This window comes from Miscanthus floridulus, chromosome 10 (genome assembly GCF_019320115.1).
Source record: "Miscanthus floridulus cultivar M001 chromosome 10, ASM1932011v1, whole genome shotgun sequence".
Lineage (NCBI taxonomy): Eukaryota > Viridiplantae > Streptophyta > Magnoliopsida > Poales > Poaceae > Miscanthus > Miscanthus floridulus.
The window spans coordinates 125,711,236-125,728,828 of NC_089589.1; the positions used below are offsets into that span (position 1 = coordinate 125,711,236).

The window sequence follows — 17,593 nt, forward strand, 5'->3', positions numbered from 1 at the left end:
TCCCGAGTGCCGAAAATCGTGCACTCGGGGAAGGCTTTGCCGAGTGCCGTGCTGGCACTCGGGAAAGATTTGACGCCGTTGGCCGACGGCCGATGCCATTTTTTTTCTTCCCCGAGTGCAACACTCGGGGAAGATTTTTGAATTTTTTTTTAAATAATCTTTGCCGAGTGCCGCAGCTCAGACACTCGGTAAAGAAATTTGTTTTTTTTTTAAAAAAACCCTCTTTGCCGAGTGCCGCAGCTCAGGCACTCGGGGAAGCCACCTCTAAAAATTCTTTTTTTTTGTTTTTTCCTTTTCCATGTAAACAACAAAGCATATATATATCACAAACCACAAATCAACAACAATATATCACAAACCACATTTATATATCACAAACGACCAAATTTGTCCGAAATCCACAATATATTACAAACCACATGTTCAAAAGTTCACACTATTCCAAGTTCACAAGTTCAATACATAAAAACGACTCCGCAGGCAACTCACGGCGACTGTGAGGGTTGGGACGCCCCAGGGTGCGATCCTGGCGAGTGTCCAGGTGGGGATGGCCCGACGTGCGATGCCGGCGACCCTCCGACATGGTTCGACGCAGCCCCCGATTGATGCTGCAAAAAAGAGAAGAGATTGCACGTGAGTGACAAGATAAAAATGTAAGGAGTTTAAAGAAAAGTTGAAAATTTCGGCAACAGCTCCCCTACACGGGGAGGTTTCCAAAACCTGCAAGAAAAACGTCGGCACGAAGGCCGACAACCACATTTCCGGCACGAAGGCCGACACATCAACAAATCCCGCACGAAGGCCGACACATCAACAAATCCGGCACGAAGGCCATCACTAGGTTTGACACTAAGCATGAGCAAAGAAAGTAAAACATCCGTACTCATACTCACCGGAATAGACTCTCGACGATGTGGTGGTGGTGGTGGTGCAAGCAGCTGTGCTGGGATGTCCCAACCTTGTTGCTGCCCAAGTTGTTGCATGAACTTGAGCAAACCTTCTTGCTGGGCCTCCAAAGCTTGTATCCTCTAACGCTTGGCCTCCCGCTCGGCCCGCTCAGCCTCCCGCTCAGCCAGCTGGGCCTCCTACTGGGCCTGAAGTTGCTGCACCTTGGCCTGCAACATTTGACCCCAATGTTTTAATAATGCAGAGCTAAGGAACGTAAAAGTCAAAGAACGACGAATGAAACTAGAATACTTACCTGGAGTGCCGCCACCGCTGTCGGGCGTTGGCTTATGGGCACGCTAGAGCTCGTGCTCGCTGCTTGTAGGCGGTTGAGAGGAGGAGTAGAGCCCGTGTCAAGGATGTCGTCGCCAATGTAGAACCGCCCATGCTTCTTGCCTTGCCCAATCCTCATCACTCGCTCAGGATCAAGGCGCTCCTCGGTCCTCGGATCGTAGTCCAGCCCGTGGACTAACCTTGACGCCTCCATGTACGAACTGAGGCGGGTGTGGACGCTGGAGTTGGTGTACGCCTCTGGGCCCGCATCCGGGTTGTACTCGATGTTGGACTTTGCCGGGCCCATGTGGGCCAGAGCATACGCTGTGAGTTGGCCAATTGGCTAGCCGCCGTGCGCCGCCTCCTACGAGAAAGACAACAACATGTGGTTAGGAATCATGCAGAATTGGGCGCGGCTAGATTAGACAAATGGTGGAGACTTACATATGCCTTTTTGTATTTGTTGAGGCTGGTGCTGCCCTGATGGTGAGGTTCACCTGGCATCATCATACGGTGCTCGCTTTTCTCTTGGTGCGCCTTCTGCTAGTCCGCGTCCAACCATTTGTCCACTATAGCAGCCCAGCAATCGGGAAAGGTGGCGCACCAGCTCAAAATCACCTACAAGCCATCAAAAGATCAAATTAGGCATAGTTAATCTGAAAAGAGATCAATAGGAGATGTTTTCTATTTACCTGTAGGTACTGCTCCCTTGTCAGAATCTCTGTCTCTCTTCTTGCTTGAGTTCTGTTGATTCTTCTATTATGGTAGGTGGCGTTGTAGTCAATGTGCGCCTGGAGGTGGGACTCCTGATACAAGTTCGAGACACGCCTTTTACAGGAAGTGTAAGCCACCTGATACGCCCTTTCCTCCTGTCCCGGCTGGCATCTGAAGAAGTCCTGCATAAAGACACGAGGTATCCATTATTTTATTTCAAGAATGTCAAATGAATGCAATGAATTGAGGGCCGTAGAGCGAGAAAGGCTTACCCACAACTCCGTAATCACCTGATCCGCCAAGTTTGTGTGCCCATCGGCGGGGAAGAGGGCGTACTAGTCGAACGAGGTATCTCTGGGTCCTCATCCTCCGACGTCCACACCAGGCCAGGGAAGTGTTCCCTACACAGAAGTCCCAGGACCCCACTGACATTGCGAGCCTCGACCCCCTCCTCCACAAGCATCCAGTTCCTGCACAAGTGGTTAACAATAGTTATTATTAGCTCTTATTATGATTTTTCAACATATCAAATGAAGAACATATGAAGTTACTTACCTATCCCCCTCAGGTGTAATTAGTGGGCGGCGGTCAACAGGAATCGGTTGCTTCGGGAGCTGGCTGGGACCTCGCTTATAGGGTTTCGAGGCTGCAGAGGAAGTCGAACCCCCTGCCCCCTCCTCGGACGTGTGTGGAACCCCCTCCTCGAATGCGTGCAGAACGTCGTCGTCGTACATCTATGGAACGGCGTCCTCGCCCACCGTGGGCAGACGGACATCGTCGTCCCTAGAAGAGCACAAGGAGATGCGCTCGTGGTCAGTCGATGGCTCCCGCCTAGGCCTGCCCCTCAGCCCGCTCTGCCTCTGCGATGTCTCCGTCTCCTCAGCCACTGATGTGCCCCTCGGTCTTGAGTAAGTCGAGTGATAGCTCCTCCTAGTGGGCCCCATCACCTGCAATTAAAAAGAATAAACCAGTATTAGTCTAGATAAACGAGAAGTACTTAGCAAGGGATGCAAAATAAAGAAAATGTAATTACAAAATAACATAGTATTACATGTATTTCTAATATTCTTCATGATCGGGATTATCTGGATGATAGGTATCATCATCACTATCAAGAGCCACGAAATCATCAAAAGCCTCATCCTCATCGCTTTCATTGCCTAGTTGTAGTCCATCAAGCATTTTCAAGTCTCTCGGATCATGCACCTCATCTGCAGCTTCCCCGTCAACAACCCATTCCTCGTCTACTTCCATTTCAATCTCTCCGGTTAAGTCTATCTCAAGCATCCCTGGTAGCCCCTCATCTTGTTGATAGAACTCCCCGTCATGCGTGGGTGGGTTCAAGTTGTAATCATCATCGTTTGGGCGAGGTAATTTACCATGTGGTGATACCTTGTGAACAATATACCAACCCTAAAGACGTGGGTCAGTTTTGCAAGCATATGGACAATAATAAACTTGCCTAGCTTGTTGAGCCACAATATAGACATCATCTCCTTCATAGAAGGAATCCTGTCTAGTTTCGACTATCCCAAGTTTAGGGGACTTTCTCTGTACTGCAGGTTTAAACCACTGGCATTTGAATACGACATGCTTAGGTGCTTTTTCACCATGGTATTCGAGCTCGTATATTTCTTCAACTGTGCCATAATAGTCCTCCTGATCAGCGTCGGGCATAACTACTCCAGGCATAAATACTCCGGTATTCGTGGTCCTTGCATTGGGCCGACTCTTCTCGTAGCCTGTTGTGTGAAAGCGATATCCATTCACGTCATAAGCGTTAAATGATGAGACCTTATAGTCAAAGCCTTTGGCCACTTGTCGTAATTCGGCACTTATAGACAAATCACTTTGGCATTGCAAGATCAAGCAGGAGAGAAATGAAATTAGGCAACTAGGAACGCCAAACTTAGAACGACCTAAGTTGGTCAGAAGGTACCTTTCTTTGGAACCATGTAATGAAATCAAGCGAACCATGTTGAAGAAGGGTCTCTTGTTCATGGTCAGAAGGTGGCCTTGGATGATGCCAGTATTGATATAAAAAATCCCTGCAACGACAAGCAACAAGGTTGTTGGATGCAGAAAATTTACGGAGTATGTAACAAATTCGTTGAGAACTTACCCCTGATACTTGTCGACTTCCTCAAGGTTCGTCAACATGTAGAGCATGATCTTGCGCCACTCTTCATTGGTCAAGAACTTTTTGGACACTCCACTTGATCTCCCGTGTTGCCCTTTGAATAGGCTGAGGGTCGATTCATTTTCGTCCTCGTTGTAACGAGGGGGTGGATTATGCACGCTAGGGAGGTTCTCACTATAGTATGATGTTGTGAAGTTTGACACCTCCTCACGAATGAATGCCTCTGCTATGGAAGCCCCAATCATGCCTTTGTTTCCACATTTCTGGCGAACAGTCTTTAGACATCTCTCGATTGGATAGCACCAACGGTTCTGCACAGGCCCCCCATTTGTACCTCGTTCGGGAGGTGTAAAATCAAATGCTGCATTGACAAGAAAAAGCCTAGTGGAAAGATCTTCTCCAACTTATAGAGCAACTCGGGTGCCATTTTTTCCAACTCCTCAACCACTCTCAGAGATATCTCCTTGGCACAAAGCTGGCGAAAGAAAAAGCTCAACTCTGCCAGCACCTTCTAGACATGCTCAGGGACGTAGCCTCGAACCATCGACGGAAGAAGCCACTCAATCCATATGTGGAAGTCATGACTCTTCATCCCTAAGACTCGGCCAATATCTGGGTTTGCTCCCCTCCTTAGATTCGCTGCAAACCCATCAGGGAAACTTAATGTCTGCATCCATTCTATCACTTCCGTCCTGTGCTTCTTTTCCAAGATGTAATCAGCCTTAGGCCTTTTCCATGGTTTGCCATCTCTTGGAGGCATCATCTGTAGCTTTGGTCTATCACATAGTGTTGCCATGTCTACTCTAGCCTTAGGGTTGTCCTTTGTCTTGTTAGGAATGTCCATGAGTGTTGCCCAAAGTGCTTCGGCGACATTCTTCTCAGTGTGCATTACATCTATGTTATGTGGAAGGTGAAGGTCATCAAAATAGGGAAGTCTCTCTAATCCTGACTTATGAGTCCACATATGTTCCACACCATAGCCCACAAAGCGATCTTTGTTTGGATTATCTTTCTTTGGATTGCCTTTCTTTCTTTTACCTTTCTTTGGATTATCTTTCTGCGTCGGGACCATGAGAGCATCTGTCTGAGCATGAACCTGGGCACTAGTCATCTTCTGAGGTGCAGGGTCGGTCACCGTGACACCTTTTGTTAAGTTCTTGGTGTCTTCTCTGAATGCATGGTCAAGAGAGAGGAACTGTCGATGCTTGTCGAACGACGAGAACTTGCCACCCTTCTTCAACCAAATGAATTGTAGAGCTACCTTGCATACTGGGCATGGAAACTTCCCTTGGACACATCAGCCGGCGAATATCCCATACGCCAGGAAGTCATGCATGGAGTACTGGTACCAAACATACATTCTAAAATTCTTCTTTGTAGCTCGATCATAAGTCCATACGCCTTCATTCCAAGCCTTGATAAATTCATCATAAACAGGCTCCATGTACACGCCCATTTTGTTTCCCAAGTGTCCAGGAATTATCAACGTCAAGAATATGTTTTGTCATTAAAGTAGGGCCCCGGGGGGGGGGGAGATTGAGGGGGATAGCGAACACGGGCCAACAAGTGTATGGGGCCGACATCATTCCATAAGGATTGAAACCATCCGTTGCCAGCGCAACACGTACATTACGAGCCTCTTCATCTTTGCCATGATGGTTGTCATTAAAGCTTTTCCATGCTTCACCATTTGCTGGATGTACCATCTTGTCAGGATTGTATCGAATGCCATTCTTGTGCCATGTCATCTGTTTTGCGGACTCCTCGGACATGAATAGCCGTTGGAGCCTCGGTATGATCAGAAGGTGTCGTAGGACTTTCATGGGGATGCCCTCATTCTGCTCCTTCTTGCCATCACCTTTGTCTACCTCCACATACCTAGAGGATTTACACTTTGGACAGTACTTTGCATCCTTGTGTTCTTTCCTAAATAGGACGCACCCCTTCGGACAACAATGTATCTGCTCATACGGCATCTTCAGTGCCCGAAGGAGTCTCGTTGACTTGTACAAGCTGCTCGGCAGATGATGACCCTTCGGAAGCATATCCCTAATAATTGCCATCATAGCATCGAAGCAGGCTCGAGTCATGTTGTGCTGGGACTTCAACCCCAGTAGGCGCCCAATGGCATCCAGTTGAGAAACCGTTGTCTTCTCATGTAGGAACTTCTGTGCCGAATCCAACATGGCCAAGAACGCCTTAGCGCTTGGCTCTGGCTCCTCCTCCTCATCCTCCTGCTCGTCCTTCATAGGTCTTTCAGCGAACGTCGCATCCTCATAGTCACCTAACCATCCTGCTACCCTGCCATCACCATCAAATGCCTCCAAGCCTCGTCTCACGACCTCCTCTCTAGGACAGTAGGCTTCACCATGGTGCACCCACCGGGTATAGTTTGGCATAAATCCATACTTGTAAAGATGCTTCATCATGACTTCCCTTGTTCTTCTTTTCTTGTTTTCACATTCGCTGCAGGGACAAAACGTGTCTCTCGCTTCCTTAGCTGCCTTAAATGCATGGTCCAAGAATTTCTCGGTCTTATCGATCCATTCACGAGTGATTTGAGCCTGACTTGGGCGTCCAGTGTACATCCACTCACGGTTATCCATCCTCTAGCATATACGCATAACAGAGTAATATAACCATCAGTCGCATCTGCACGGCGTGCCTACTGTCTAATAGGTGAGGATAGGTCCTAATCCCACCCGCGGATGCATAGATGAGGTTAGTTTCCATGTTCTACTCCGATCCGAGATAGAATTTTGGCAGCACCTCCCCGCTGCTCTCCCGATACACGTCCTGGCAGGGAGAGTGTGTATCCGAAGAACAACAGGGAGGTGGTGCCAAAACTCCGTCTCGCATCCGAGCAGAACATGGAAACTAACCCATCTACGCATCCGTGGGTTGTCCAAAAAACATGGACAATCCAAAACAGATACGGTCATAGATATGCAAAGATCCGCATACCTCCAACCGTATTTGTTTCGGACAGGAGACGCCTAACTGGGTTACGCGACCTAAGACCATGATACGGATGGAGGGGTTATAACTAGGGTGCTGGTGAGGTCAGGCTAGCGGGGCGGAGGCGAGTCGGTGCAGTGGCGACGCGACGCGGTGCAGGCAGACCCGCAACGCCGACAAAGACGATCGGGTCGCCTAGGTCCCTCCTACGGGTCCTCCTCCTGCATAAAAAGATAATACATTAGTGTCAATTGAAAATTTCGGCAGAACCTCCCCTGCACAGGGAGGTTCCCAAAACCTGCAGAAAACATAGGCACAGATTAACTATCGATGATGATCCAGTAAAACGTAGATTCATATATAGTACTGAACTTCATCAGCAAAATTGTTTCCTAAAATTGTTTCCTAACATCAACAAATCACCTAGTCTTTGCGTGCAGTTGGCAGCAGTTCATATATAGTACTGAACTTCATCCATTCCTTGACTAGACGTAGATTCATGAAAAAATTAACAAACCTGAGTGCAGCAAGGCTCTCTCAGTCTCCTACTAGATGTGCAGCTAGATTAACTGAAGACACCACATATCAGCTCAAAGCCTGAAGATGTGAACATATACACTGCAATAATATAATTCAGCAAAGGAACATTAGGTTACAGGATTTCGCACAACCTCTATAAAGAATTTCAGATATCACAGGATTTGACTCTAAGTAGATGCCTCTACATAAGAGATCACCATGGAACCAAATGACTAGAAATGACAGGCTTATTACCTGAACCATTCTGATACATGTTATCTGCTAAGTTTAAATTTAAGGTCACACATCTGTCTACTAAGTAAAAGCAAATGGGTTTTAATTTAAGATCAATCATCTGCCATGATAATACTTTAACAAGGCATACATTGCATAAATTCAACTAATAAATAGTTCTTACTTGATTTACTTCACACAGTAAGGTGACAAAGATGGGCTGTATTGAAAGTATTAAATTGAAGCAGAAGCAGATGCGTCCTCTGCCGAGAACTAGAATAGATCTTTCCTATGCTAACCATATTATAAGCAGAAATGCTACACAAACAAACAAAAAAATTTATATGCTTTCAGTTAGTGCTTAGTAGTTCAACCATTGCCGCTTCATTATAGGGTAAATCTAATAGCAAAGCCAAACTGTCTATGGATCAGTCAAAATATATATTGTGATGCCATTGAAAACACACTACAGCTATCTGTATAAGAATTTACATAGAAGTTACGAAGACAAAACACAAAAATATCACCTCAGTTGCCGTCAGTTTATCCAAGCACATGGCTGAAACCTTTCATAACACAATTAAGGTTTGACATAAAAGATAATTGTAATCTAAGCAGTCTTTCTAACGACAATATAAGCACAAGCTAAGCTCAAAAGGGTCAAAATATTATACTATTGACCAAAAGAATCACAACTATGCCTAATTATTCAGTCTGGAAGTGTTGAGCAAGTAGTACAAGTTAATTAGGTACCAACATATAATAATTTTAATAATATTAGTGGAATCTCAAGATATATATGCAGACAACATATAGTATTTTAGTAGAGCAGATATATATAGCACCCTTTCATATGATTCCAGCTGGAAATATAAAGAATCACTCAAAGAAATAAAGCTACTTTGTTATCTACTAAATTGTTACGGCTTATAAGAATATAATAATGCACTGAAAATAGATAGCTACTTAAAAGTTATCATCAATAGCTAACTCATGAAAAGGATGTTTCCTAAAGCTAAATATAGCTTTTAATTATTAATTGCTCTCAGTTGTGATAGGGGTACAAGCAGCAATAGGAATGTAGAACGCATCTACTCCTACTATATATATAATAGTCACTGTTGTACTATTTTATTATTTTCACTTGAATGCTGAACTGCTACTTGTAGTATTGTGATGTGCATTCTAAACATAAAGCTTGAAGCATGATTTTGCACATTCACAGGATACATGATTTACATCATGGAAAGAACCACTCCCCTCATGCAGCCATTTCAGCACAAATGTGCAATTCTTCACTTGGTCCATTAAGAAGATTTGGCATGGGTACCTAATTACATAGATCATAAACCACTATTACCGGCTACTGATCATTAATTAGTCAAAACTAACATGAAACAAACTCTAAACACACCTAAGCATGTGGACAAGTTTATTTGGACTGAGCCTAATCATCACCTTAAACTTGCTTCCTCTAACACACAACACACATCCTAAATTGTATGCTAGGGGTGGAAACTCTTGCATGTCCGTTTTGTGTGGCGTGAGCTACTTCCGGAAAGTGGCCATTTTATCTGGCGTAGCACCATAACATGAACTCTTATTAAATTGTATGCAGCAGTCACCAAGCGTTTTTTTCCCTTCACCACTCCATGCATAACTGATCTGTAATCATGCACATTGGTGCAAGATAAAGCTAATGGAGAACATGGATAGCAGAGCAGGTGGCTGCGGGTAACAATGGCTGGCGGGCTACAAGGATAGCAGCGAGCAAGCTGCCGGGCTGGGAACTATTCCCAGGAACAGAGCAAGAACGACGTACGCGACCCTAGCTTTATTGATTTGGCAACGAATAAGACTATGGGTCGCAAAGCAGCACTAGATCAGGACAAAGCAAGTAGTAAAAAACTGGGGGACCAAGCCAGATCGGGAGGATAAAGAAATCACCTTTGAAAAGCACATCGGTCGGGGAAGCAGTGTAGCACCCAGTTTTAAGAACAAAACCAGATACACACCATATGTGAGCCCAGGAAGTCAAATCTCACATACAGCTACAAATAAAGGTAATATCAATAGACAATGCTTAAGTACATAACGTATGAGTATAAAGTATATAACCTCAGAGTATAGACAGCGGAAAGACAACTCCGATCTTCAGGCAAAAACTCCAATCCACAGGGACAACTGACTGGTTGATCACAAGCCTAATTCCTCCAAACTCTAGCAATCTCTTATCCATCCGGGATTTTCATCCAAATATTTGAAAAGTAAAGCAAGCGTAAGTATATGTCATACTCAACAAATATAACATGAAGTTCATGAGGCTCAAAAGACTGACACTGGTTTAACTGCGATTAGTTTTTAATGAGTCATTTTTAGCAATTGAGTAGCAACAAGTTTATCACAAGCCCATATAAACACATGATCAAGTAAACATGAATAATGAATATCATAAACAGTAATCATTAGTGCTCATTTTCATCATCAGTAACCATTAGTGATCATCTATTCCGTAAATGTTCCAAGGCCGCTCGTGACCGTGAGCACGGCTGATATACCAGTTTTACACTCTGAAGAGGTTGTACACTTTCACTGTGAGTCGTGATTTACCCTTTCGCCCGAGGTGATCAGCCTCTTGACCCACTACCAAGGAAGGTCGGCAGGGTTCACTATGAAGCCTTTCAAATGTTCGTCTAACAAGTTAGGGCCATTAGATTCACTCGGCAAACAGATGTAGGAACCCCCTGTCGAATGGCACAATTCCATCACGGCTATACACATAAGAGTAGAGGCTATCCAATACCCGATTCGTCAAGCCATTCTTACGCCAATAAAGGTAACCACTAACAAGCTAGAAAAGGTCCTCATACTGAGCTAAAGCTAGAGTCATGTAGCCCTCACAGTTGTACTGTAAGTCCCGGATGATCACTTATAGATAAGTCCTTATGGAGAGGAATCTAGAGCATCATAAATAGCCCAATGCTCTAGCCCCCTTGTTCCATGTTGCTAAAAAGTATCTTTTAGTGTTTATTGCATATACCATTAGTCAAATTACAAGATCATGGTTGTAGTTGAGCACTAGCATCATACTACCCAATGCAATACCCCAAAGGTATCAAGGAATCCAGGATATCAAATAGCTATGAAAATTACTATGGTTGCCAAGGTTGACACATGCAGTATGAATTAAATGATTAAAGGTGTATAAGGACAACAAGGAAGATCCCATGCTATACTTGCCTTAAACTTGCTTTACACCCAAAGCAACTTGCTTAGAGAAGCCTCAACTTTATCTTCCGTTCTGCATCTTCTGGCACTTACGTACGGTTCTCTTCTACTTGTAGCAAACACTAAGCACACAGAAACATACAAGCAAACAAACATAAATAACTACGCACAGTACACCAATCATAATAAAAAGGGTTCTAAAAAGATGGCTCATTGCTACGGTCACGAGAATGCAAGAGACGCCGAAAAGTAAACTACCGTTAAAAAGAACCGGCTATTAAGAGTTTTATATTATAAAAGAAGCAACTACGGGTTTGATTTATTTTAATTAAGAAAGCTATATGAATAGTATTAATTTCGATTAATCAAAGCATATTTAGTTTTCAAAAGTCAAGTTATAGCTAATCATGTTTTAGTCATCATATAACTTAATCGGATTAAACTTTAACTTTTATAAAAGAAAAGTGCATGTGAAAGCATCTAAATGTGTTTGTCATATATGCAACATGTTTAAACTAGGCGAATTATTGCTAAAAGCATGTTTAATTTGGTATTAATCGAATTGACATTTGACTTGTGAAAACGCTGAGGTTAAACTTGTTTCAGTTACATGAATATTAGTCATATTAATATTTAAATTAATAAGCTCATACGTCACTAACAAGTAGATTACAGAAACCAAGAAAAACATGTACGTGCAAACGTGTGGGTAAATGTGCTATGTATATGTGCAGATTGCATGTTCATCTGCACTTAGGCATGCATCGACCGTGCATGGTGCTTGCTCCGTGACGAGGATGCAGGCGAGGTTTGCGTGGTCTGGACCAGCGAAGGCACGAGACGCTAAGCTTGGAAAGCAAGTGAACAACTCCAACAGCTGGGCGACTTACGTGATGGCGAGTTCATCCAGGTAGAGTGACGATGGTTGCTCGCGATTGAGGCGAAGAGACGATGAGCTGGCCGATGGCAGGGCGGCATAGAGACACGGAAAGTGGGCGCAGGTGAGACTGAATCTGAATGGCAGCAGTGCTCTCGGTTGGGTGTACTGCGGCAGGAAAAGCCGGACTGCGATAGGAACAATTAGGAGAAGCAAACAAAGGAGAACCTGAAGGAACTGAGAGGGAACAAGATGCACCAGGGCGTTGTCCAACCTTCATGCAAACCCAGTGATGAGAAGAAGAACGATGACGTACAGCTCTGACGGGGCGGCAACGGGCAGCGCGGCGGCGACGGCGACGGCAACGGTGAGAGAAAGAGACGAAAAATATAATTTACTACACGAGGGATTTCCCAAACTAGGGGCTCCCCATATGATAGTTTTGGTGTGCTTTGCCCAAGGGGTTGGTTGATATATATAGGAAGAAAAACTCCCCACATCCACGTCAACTAGCGATATGGTACTAATTGATGTTACCCCCTCCACATTTACTAATGGGCCTAAATAAACATTAAAGCCCATTAGTAAATAAATGTATGGGCCTTTAGGATTTATTAGGATTATTGCACATGGGCTTTGAGCGTTGGGATAAAAGAGAGATTTATTATTTTCAGAATTAATTAATTTCGTGGATAAAATAATTCTAGAAAAGTCCAGAATTGATATTTATGCCACGAAAAATACTCCGGGACCTCCGAAAATTTGGGGAAAATTTCCAGAGACACTTTGAAACATGATGAACCCAAATAAAGTATTTAGAGCTCATAGAAATATTGTTGGAAACTTGGAACATAAAGATTAAGGTGAAGGAGATAGGAATTAAATTCTAGAAAGAAGCTGGAAAATTCCTAGAGATAGATATTCATCTACTAAACATATAAAAAAACACATATTTTGCACATAGAAACATAAGGTGCGATCGGCATGAATGCAACAAACATGTTTCTACCTTATGATAAATTTTAAATTAAGGAAATTTTTATTTTCCTATGTTTTTATGTGCACAAAAATTCAGAAATAAATCATTTTAACTCTATTTTCAAAAGTGGCAAATTTTGGGGTGTTACAAGCAGGGACCACGCGCACATGCACGGGAGTGAGGACCAGCTAGCAGGACTCCCGTCGTGACCTTGAGGGAAAGCACGCGGTCACGTCGGGGGCCGCCGGGCGCGTGGACGCAGCGAGCGTCAGCCGTACGGGCGCTAGCTGCTGATGGGATGGGCCGCGGCGCGCAGACCGAGCGGGCGCTGGCAAGCGGCCGGAGCGAGAGCCGGCTGCACGAACGCAGCACGCGGCAGGGTGGAGACGGCCACGGCCACGCGTCAGGGCCGGCCAGGCGACCGTCGCTAGCTGTCGCTGGCTAGGGGTTGGAGACCGACGCGCGGTCAGCAGGGCGAAGCTGCAACGCGTACTGGGGGCGGGTAAGAGAATCGTGGGCCCCACGGGTAAGGGAATTCGGGCGTGGCCAGATCGATCTGAGCTGAACTGAAAATTTCAGTTGGGGTGGAGAAAAATTCTAGGGAAGGGTCGTCTGTACGTACACCGATATTTAATGAGAAATTCCAGCTCCGGAGGACAATAAGTCTAGAGAAGTGTCCTCTGTACACAATCAATAATTAACTAGAATTTCTGGCTCGGGAGACGAATAATTCCAGGTAATGTACTGAGAAGAAGTGAGAAAACAAGTGCCCTGGACAGTAATGACGAACAAGCAAAAGGTGAGGTTAATTTTGTGTACTTATGAATTTTTTTGTATGCTTATGATGATCTGTCAAACTTACAGTTGCTGTATGTTTATAAATTAATTTGGTTGTATGCTTCTGATATATAGTCTGTGTACTTATATTTTGTAGGGCCTAATTAATTAAAGCACAAACATATAATTCATAGGACTAGTTCACAGGATATCAACTTAAAAGACAATAGTTCACAATATATGTTCAAATCACAAAAAAGAAACAGCCAAAGAATAATATATGTTCACAAACATAAATAGTTCACAACAGATTTAGGCGAGCACTCATAGTTCACAACATAAATAGATGGTTCACAAACCCAACACAATGATCTGGTCATACATCAGCTAGGACCAACAAAAGCTCTACATTTGACATCAGACTACTTCCAGAAATTTGCGATTGTCATGCATCAGGTAAGCAACAGACTGCTTCCTGTAAGATGACATTCGACACCATTCACTACTTCCAAATTTTGCTCATAAGACAACCAATAGCTACACCTACACACACTACTGCAATAATAACATAGTCCTTCTTCAAAATCTGTACTTGCACCGTCAACTGCCAAAGATCAATAACAGCACTATCAAGTTTTGCCTTCATTACATCCAAATCATGCTTCAGGTCCAAATTGCGGTCGTTTTAATTGGACAGTGTTATACACAAGGATTGAAGCTGAACTAAATGTACCCTTCTGGTGACTCAAGTACTTCGGTTATTTGGTCCCAACTTGTTGGTCTGGACAAAGGTGCTGGTGAGGCAAATGGATCATCTTCCCCGTACAGTGGTGAGTCCAGTGGCGAGTCCGGTGTTAGGGCAAAACTTGAATCTCCTGATGAAGAGCCGGGTGATTGAACTGTGTAACCTGCATGACAATCCACATGAGGTAGTTTAATAATTGGATTCTGATACATCTCAAGTATGTGGTTAGGGGCGATGTATAAGATGGTTGTACCATACCTAACTGCAGAAGAGCCAGTTGCTGTCCACCTCCATCGGCTTGTCCACCTCCACCTGCTTGCCCAGAAGTCACTGCACCGTCCTTTGGGAACAGTGTGTATCGGAAAGGCATGTTGATCATAGCTGCAATAAGAGTGAGATTTGTTAGAGCGAACAATGTAACATTAATGTTGCAAAGGTTCTGTTGTAACTGCAGTTACCGTTCTATTGTGCCCAGATTGCCGAGTTGGGACCCGGTGCATATCCTTCTACGTCCATCCAAATTGGCCACATGTAGAGCACAGTGCCTCTGCGGATGGCTACATTCCATGTAGAAGGTATATCTTCTCGGGATGCATATATCTTGAAGGTTGTAGTGAGATCCTCCTTATTCAATTTTGGATACAACACAACAACCTTATTCGCGAAGACCGTACTTAAGGCTTTAGCGACGAGCAAATGTGGTGGCAGTCCGCGAACGGTAACCTTGAGATGTTCCATAACTTCTTCTCCTCGTTGGTGTTTAGCTGGTGTCAGAGTTGGGGATGGGGGTGGCAGGTCATCGAAGGGTAGTATTGCACAACCATGCTGGGGAGTCCATGGATATGTGACAATCTTTGCGCCCCCAATGTCAATTTCTGGTGTTCTCAAGATTTCAGTGGCTTGCTCTGTTGAACTGCCCCACACCAGGTAATCTAGATCATGTCGTAGAATATTCTCCAAAGAAACATTAACCCCACAAATGTTGACAATTGCATGGTGTATCAGGATGCGATTAATCCAGTCCTGGTTTGCTGTTGTTGGGACCTTGAGAAGTACTGTGCAGCCAAACCATTCTTTCGCATCCATGGAGATCTCACTGTCATGGAAGATTGTGATGGTGTCCATCCGACAAAAAACGCCATCACTCTCTCCTCCTGCAAAATAAGGAACAAAAGATTATCAATTAAGAAACACAACATTATATAAGTTGAAAATTTTAGCAGCACCTCCCCTGTACTGGGAGGGTTCCCAAACCTGCAAGAAAAACGCCGGCACGAAGTCCGATAGCCACATTTCCGGCACAATGGCCCACACATCAACATTTGCGGCACGAAGGCCAGCAACGACATACATGGCACGACGGCTGACAACCGGGGAGGGAGGGGGGCTTTACCTTGGGTGGCGGTGGAGTCGGGCGATGCGGAGTCGGGATCACCTTCGTCTTCGGCTAGACGCGGGGAAAATGGTGTGGACGACCACAGGGCGTGACGCGCGGGCGCGGGGGCGTCACGGTCGTCGGCCTCTCCTTCTCCCCTCCTCTTCTCCCTTCCTCTTCTCCCCTCATCTCTTCTCCTTCTCCTCCTCCTCTTCTCCCCTCGTCCTCCCTTCTCCCTGCTCCTCTTCTTCTCCCCTTATCCTCTCTTCTCTCTTCCTCCTCCTCCGCCGCTCTACAGAGCCGGGCCGGTGCGCGTGGGGCCGGCTAGGGAGCGTGGCCGGGTGGCGGTGGGGGTGGGCCGCCGGGGAGCGTGGCCAGGGGCGGGGACGGTGGGGCCACCGGCGAGCATGGCCGGGGGGCGGCGGCGGTGCCCCACAGCCGGGCGAGGCGGGGCGGCGCGTCGAGCGGCGTAGGGCCCGACCGGGAGGGGCGGTGCGTCGAAGGCCGGCGGCGTGGGGCCCACCAGGAGGGGCGGGGCTTGGCCGGGCTTGGGCGGCGCGGGGACGACGGCGGCGCTCGGTGGTGCGGGCCGTGCTCGGCTGGGGTGGGGGCGGGGACCGGCGGCGGCGGTGGCGCGGGCAAGGTGGCCGGGAGCATGAGAGTGTGAGTGTGTGAGTGTGGGTGTGAGTGTGTGAGTGTGGGTGTGAGTGTGGCCGGATGAGTAGATGAGCGTTGGCCTTGGACGAGGCCCTGAAACGACCGTTATAATTTCCTCCGCACGGGGGGTTTCTTTTCGCTCGCTCGCTCCCTCCCGCCCACCTGTGCGCCGCTAGGGTTCGCCGTGCGCCGCCAGGGCTTCCCGCGTCCACCGCCCACGCGCGGCGCCAGGCTGCCCGCCACCCCGCCCACGCCTCCCCTGCCGCCCACACGGACGCTCGCGTCGCCGACGCGCCCCACGTGGCGTCGCGGCCAGGCCAAGCTGCGCCCCATTCCCTGCGCGGCCACGCCGCCCCAGTGCCTCACCCGATTGGCCGATTGGAGTTCTTTGCTTCAACTCAGAGCAGAGGTGATTAGAAATCAAATCCCTCCCTTTGTAATTTTGCAAGTCAAAGATCATGACATCATCGGTTGCTATCAAGCAATGAGGGATCGAAGAGTTAAAATTTAATTGTAATTTTCTTCCGATATTTTGTAATCTCAATTTGTTATGGAACAAATTTAGTTTGAACTATATGTATATTTTATCTAAGCTCATCTATGTTTTGTATTGTTCATCCAAATATTTTCTTGCCATGGGCATACCCTGCTCTCAATTTCTGGGTCCGCCACTGATTCCATGTCAGTATTGTCTGATCTGTATGTATATGATCTATGTCTTGCTGGCTTGGCTGATCTATAGTGCATTCCTGTGTGATTTGGTTTGGAATCAAAGAATCTGTGAGCACCAATTGTAACTGACTGGCACTATTTTCCTGATTTTTCTGTGTACTAGATTAATGCCCATGCGTTGCAACGGGTGCAATACAAAATTTCATGAGGTAATTGGTGTTATCCGAAAATCCTCAAGTCAAAATGAAGATATAAATGATTACTTGCCAGCATTTGGTTTTGGTGCCTGACGAGGTCTAGCTTTAGAGGATTTATTTGCTTTAATTTTGACTTTATGTCCTAGCAGATCAGTAATATTTGGGCTCCTAAGTAAACTGCTAACTCCTTGAATGAACCTAGGACTGGTCATAGTCCATTCGATTGACTCAGTAGTATCTCACATCCCACACATAGGGAGCCCTTCTTTTTACATACAAATAAAAGAAGGAAAATTATTAGGA

The 17,593-nt window shown here is 45.8% G+C and overlaps 1 pseudogene; it reads right to left on the bottom strand.

Moving 5' to 3' along the window:
- Positions 1-440: 440 nt before the first annotated feature.
- On the bottom strand, positions 441-1,796 carry LOC136485991 (transcriptional activator ptaB-like; annotated as a pseudogene).
- Between the last annotated feature and the right edge of the window lie 15,797 nt (positions 1,797-17,593).